The following is a 6,000-nucleotide window of genomic DNA, read 5'->3' on the forward strand; positions in this document are numbered from 1 at the left end:
CATTTCATCAAACAGTTGGAGTGCATACAAGTTAACTTTTTTAAAAATGTTAAAAACATGATACTTCCAATTCAAGTTATCAATTCCAAATCATTATATACTTCCGATTTCGACTTTGTAGGGTGCAATTCCGATTTTCATTTCATTCCAAAAAAATCCGATTTAAATTTTGAAACCTTGAAATCCCGATTCCAGATTTCTTTGTAATACTAATAATCAAGACGCAAACTGTTCCGATTAGAATATATGTTCCAATTTCAAAAGCTTCCGACTTCAGATGTGACATCCTATGTCTGATCGATTTCACATTTTGATTTTGATTTCCGAAAATCCGATTAGGAACTTGTGAGTACCGATTCCGAGTCCTTCAATGTTGAGTGTGACCGCGAGTCCAGAACTCCAATTCCAATTTCATGAATAACAAAGAAATTCCGATTCCAACTGAGTTCGTTTGCGAATCTGGGAAATTCAAATTCGGAGTATTCAACAAAGAAATCGATGTTACGTATTTGAGATTGAAGGTTATTATCATATTAACAAGTTTGCTACCGTGTCTTTTATGCTTAAATTAAATGAGTGGCTGAGAATGATTCCCCCATTCTCAACCTTTTTTATTTTCTCAATTGAACTTAGCTCTCTCTCTCTCTCTCTATATATATATATATATATATATATATATATATATATATATACATATATATATATATATATATATAATGAGGGACCATTTCTGCCAAAAGGCTAAATACTAATAATATGTAACAAAAGTCAAGGGTTATGAAAAATTCAAACGAAAGTGAAAGGGTTGTTTGTGAACAAAAGCATAAAGGTGAAAGGTCAATGTTGTAAGTAGTTTTTTAAAACCAACATAAGTTGGAGGACCAAAAGTGACAAAAAAATAACAAAAGAAAAGGAGCAAACATACATAACCTTAAGGACCAATCTTGCCAAACACTTAGGAAGTTTACTATTCCTATTTTTCATATCTTTAATAATAATAATAATAATAATAATAATAATAATAATAGGTGTGACAACCTGAAATTTCTAGCTTGTGCATTCTTCAATTTTAATTAAAGATAGCCTCGTTTTGCCATTTTAAAATAAAGTTTTGTGTCTATTTGGGTGCTTGGAGCTTAGTATAACCTAGATATAAGTCTTAAGAAGGATGAGAACGTGTGTAGCATCACAAAATCGGGCCAAACACACCCAACAAGGTGTGTGCGGCCAGCCAGCCGCACACAACCAACCGCACACCCCCCCCCCCCCTTAGGCTCACACTCCAGTCTATATAAAGGACCTAAGTCAACCTTACACCCTTTTTCACACTCTTCAAGTTGGAACATTCTCTCTCAAGAGTTCTTCAAGTTTTCCTCTCCAATCATCAAAACAAGTAAGTAAACACCCTTAGATCTTTACTAAAACAAGTTAGAAAACCTTTGCCTCGAGTTTGATCCATGAAATCATCATTTTAGATGATCTTCATGTGTGTACGGCCGCACATACATCGTGTGTGACCGCACACACATCTTTTGGCCCTAAAATGGGCTTATACAATCACCCAAGCTTAACATCGACCAAAACACCTTCTTAGAATCATCACAAAGCCTTGGAAATCGAGTTGGACAAGTTTGTAGGAGTGTGTACGGCCGCACACACCATGTGCAACCGCACACACCCTTTTTAGGGTCCAAAATGGCCTCAAATTTCCAATCCGGCCAAGCAATGGTCAAAACACCTTCACTAGAATGTCCCAAAGGCTTGGAACCACGAGTTTGACACACGCCATAGTGAGTGTGCGGCCGCACACACACTTGGCCGCACATGCTGGCCGCACACACACAAAAGCCATGCTTTTGTGGCCTTACACTCCAATATAGGGCTACACACTCCTTATGTGCAACCATATGAGTTGATAACACTTATTCTGTGTGTCTTATATCCTTAGGACATGTCCCTATCATCATTAGTGGTGATAACTACTAATGTATTCACATATATGTAATTATATGTTAAATAAGATTTACTTGCGCTCAAGACTCCATTTGACACCTAACAATCCTATAGTGATCTTTCATTTGAGTTACTCACTACAGGTGAGTTCATACCCCTTAATCAACCTTTTAAATGTTTTTAAATGCTTTTTTTTTGGGGGGGGGGAATACAAGTTGAATCAAACAAGTAATAGTATAAATCGCATGTGATTTATAACTTGCAACCAAAAGGACTTACTATATTTTTAACTACTTTGTCAACAAAACCGCTTGAAATGTTTATCAAACTCACTTTCAGGTTAAATTGTTATAAAACTATTTCCAAACTCTTTTAAAACTTCTTTTGTTCCCAAACCATATCTACACCAATATATTTATATAAGTAAGACTTGAAGGACTTAGGACTGATAGCTCACCTTACTTCCTATTCTTGTTTGATTGTGGACTTAGGGTATATTGTTATCTGTCCAACTGTCGTTAAATTATTAATTATATATTATATATATTTGTGTTGGATATAAAAGTCTTCATCTCAGTTCAATACCTTTGTGTATCAAAGGCACGCAACTAACATTTCTATTTAACTATAATAGGTATAGTTAAGGATTACCGCTCATTACTACTATTACCATGACACTTACTATAGTTAGTAGAGTTATTAGTCAATATATGCTAAATACTATCCAAAGAGAATACTATATACTATACAAGAGAACACTGTACACATTATACCAGCAAGTACATTATACACTAATACAAGAGAATATACTAAAATGGAATGTGACATACTATTTCTCGATACGACACTTCACTGTGCCATTACCGTGTAACCAGAGTCTCCTGGAGGGAGAGCGGGCATTATGTGTATAGATCTATACGGGACAGACACTCCCACATCCCGACTGCTAGCTACAGTCTGAGCCGACTAGGCCCAGGAGTGACAAAATGTCATCATACTACGTGTGACTTGGAGAGTCATCTGTTATTCGATCGTCAATCAACATGGTTACATACGAGTTCACATTCAGACCTTTAATTAACACATTATGAATTAAAGGCAAAACAGACTCCCCGAGGTGTATTGTACATTTAATACTACCCGGAGTCTGCATTTTTAATATATTCAGCCGGCAGTGACACTGCTGGAGTAAAACAGTTTTTTCCCAACTACTTTACATGAATGAAGTCTAAAACTATATTTTCATACTGATAGTTTCACTGGGAAAAACTTTTACATTTTCAAAGGATCAAACATACAAATAACCAAGTCTTGGTAGAAGACTACTTTTGCTGGAAAATATAGGATTTTCTAGGGATCATACTATTTTCAAACATTGATAACAACTATTATATTACATGATTGTAAACACTTTTATACAAGCAATGACACTGAATACTTATGAACTCACCAGCTTTATGCTGATACTCGCTTTCAAAATAACTTGTATTCTCAGGTCATCAGTAGACAGGTACAGATGCAACTTTTAAGAAGATGGAGCACATACAAGACTCATCTTTTATTTTGATTATACTTTGGTGTCTAACAAACTGTACAGAACACGCTTGTATTATAATTATTATATTAATGAAATGGATGTTGTTGCTTGTCTTTACTATTATGCATTGTTATGATACTGTACATGATGTCCTCCACCCCAGATCGTATTCCGCCGTTCTCGGTTTTGGGGTGTGACAGATTGGTATCAGAGCATTGTTTATAGTGAATCAAGTATATCAACCCACAAAAGATATATGAATTATAAACACATCGGGATTAAAACACTCTGACCTAGAATATATACTTTTAAATAATAAAATATTTAACTAAGTATATATATATATATATATATATATATATATATATATATATACATCCATTAATACAAAGGGGCAGTATCATACTAGGACAAAACAAAAGTATTAAGATTGTTGAACAACACAATTAGGCTTAGAGACATATATTCAAATCTAAGTTGATGTAGCCTGATCAACTACATTTTCCTAGGAGTGACTAGCATGTGCCTAAGAGTGGTTGTGGTGTTGCAACAAGTAAAAAAACTTACCAACACTACTACAAGAACATTAGAACAAGAATACTATAGGAGTATTCTGTATTACTATAAGTTACATATGTGAGAACTAAAAAGGTCGTTACTAGTAAAGCAATAGTTGCTAAGTGGATACTCTACGATTACATGTGACTAAGGCGCTATAGACTTAGAATCTGTGATCTTTGCTTTACTTCCCGTTCCTTGTTTGGTTGTGGATTTAGAGTTAGGGTCACTTATTCAAAGGTCTATTCTGTTTCGGTCGCATGTAATTAGTATGTACTATGCAAGTATTGGTCTAACTCATAACGATCATCTTATAAGTATCTTAGATTGGAACGCCTATTAACTATTCTTTCCCTATTCTTGCGTAGATAGCATGGCTGGTTTCCACCTTCCCGGCGATCCGTACTATCCGAACCAAGGCATTGGAGGATGGATCGATGAAGAGCTAGAAGATGATCACCCGATCCCTTTGGATGATCACCATGCAGAAGGCTTTTCGGAAAGCTCCGACTCTGAACCAGAAGTCAGCAACCTACCCCCAGTAGCTCCAAACCCCAACCCCTGTCCAACATTTCAAGGTCCCAATCCCATGTGGGCAACAACCTTGAATCGATGGAGCGATGAACAGGGTCATCCTTTACCTTTCAACGGAGATCGAAGTTTTTACAACATAAACGAGGGATGTTCATCTGACCGAGTCTTGCCCATCATGGTCCGTAGGATTTCTGGGAACGTTGAACAAAGTCATGCGGCCATCGGCAAAGTTGTGGAAATTGACGTCAACTCTAACCTTAACACTGTCTGTATCCGCCAACTTGAAGAAGCTATGGATAGGACTAGGAGGACCAACGAGGCTCTGCAGCAACAACTAGCTGCATCCTGAGCCGAAGTTAGGGAACTCCGAGTGCGTCAGAGGACTCAGGAGCGACATCTTCAGGAAGTTGTACGCCAACTGGCTGATCTTAGGGTTCGCCCAAGAGATATCCGTCGCCAGTAGAAGATGTCAACTCATCTTTCTCTTTTTTAAGGAATAGCCTTTTCTTTTCTATGCTCGGTAGAGCACTTGTCTGTAAACATTCCTAAACTTGAAAGCACTCTAATTAGACTTCTAAGCTGCCAACATTTTCCTTATGGTTTGATGTAAGACCTACTGTTAGGTCAACTTTTCTGAACTCCTTTTTACATCATTAATACCAGTAATATTGGCAGTTATCTACTCTATGGGAAAATCAATACTTTTGTGTTTCCCTACTCTGTTGCTATGACTCTATCTGATAGTTGGACTATGGCGATTTAGTCCATGAAACACTCTCATCATACTTATAGTCGATTCTTACTTTAATCATCACTTTTCATAAATTTTCAATAAAAGATGCTGCCTCGTCCTCGTCCGACCAGGGGCAGACCTGCAACTCAAATTCCACCACCTCCTCCTCCACAGTTCGATGCAGTGATGTTTCAGGCTCCTGTAACCGCAACTATGGCCCAAATAAATTTCGGTGATGCAAATGGAGCTGGAATGGGCACCAACTCCAGACATGGTGAAATCCACCCACGTACACAAGGGTGTACCTATAAGGATTTCATGAACTGCAAACCAACATTCTTCAATGGGACCGGAGGGATCATCGCACTGTCCCAATGGATCGAAAGAACTGAAACTATCTTCGAGATGTGCTCGTGCCCCAAGAAAAGCAAGATTAAGTTCGCTACTTGCACCTTCACTGAAAGGACCCTGACATGGTGGAATGGCAATGTCAAATCACTCTCTTTAGTAACAGCCAACGCCATGGGCTGGGACACACTGAAAGACCTTATGAAAAGGGAGTACTACCCTAGGGGTGAAATACAGAAACTCGATGAGGAACCCTAGAACCTCAAAATAAAAGGGACCGACATAATGGCTTATACAGCCAGGTTCTACGACCTGGTAATTCTATGTCCTAACATGG

Source organism: Lactuca sativa, chromosome 4, assembly GCF_002870075.4.
Source record: "Lactuca sativa cultivar Salinas chromosome 4, Lsat_Salinas_v11, whole genome shotgun sequence".
In the NCBI taxonomy this organism is placed as follows: domain Eukaryota; kingdom Viridiplantae; phylum Streptophyta; class Magnoliopsida; order Asterales; family Asteraceae; genus Lactuca; species Lactuca sativa.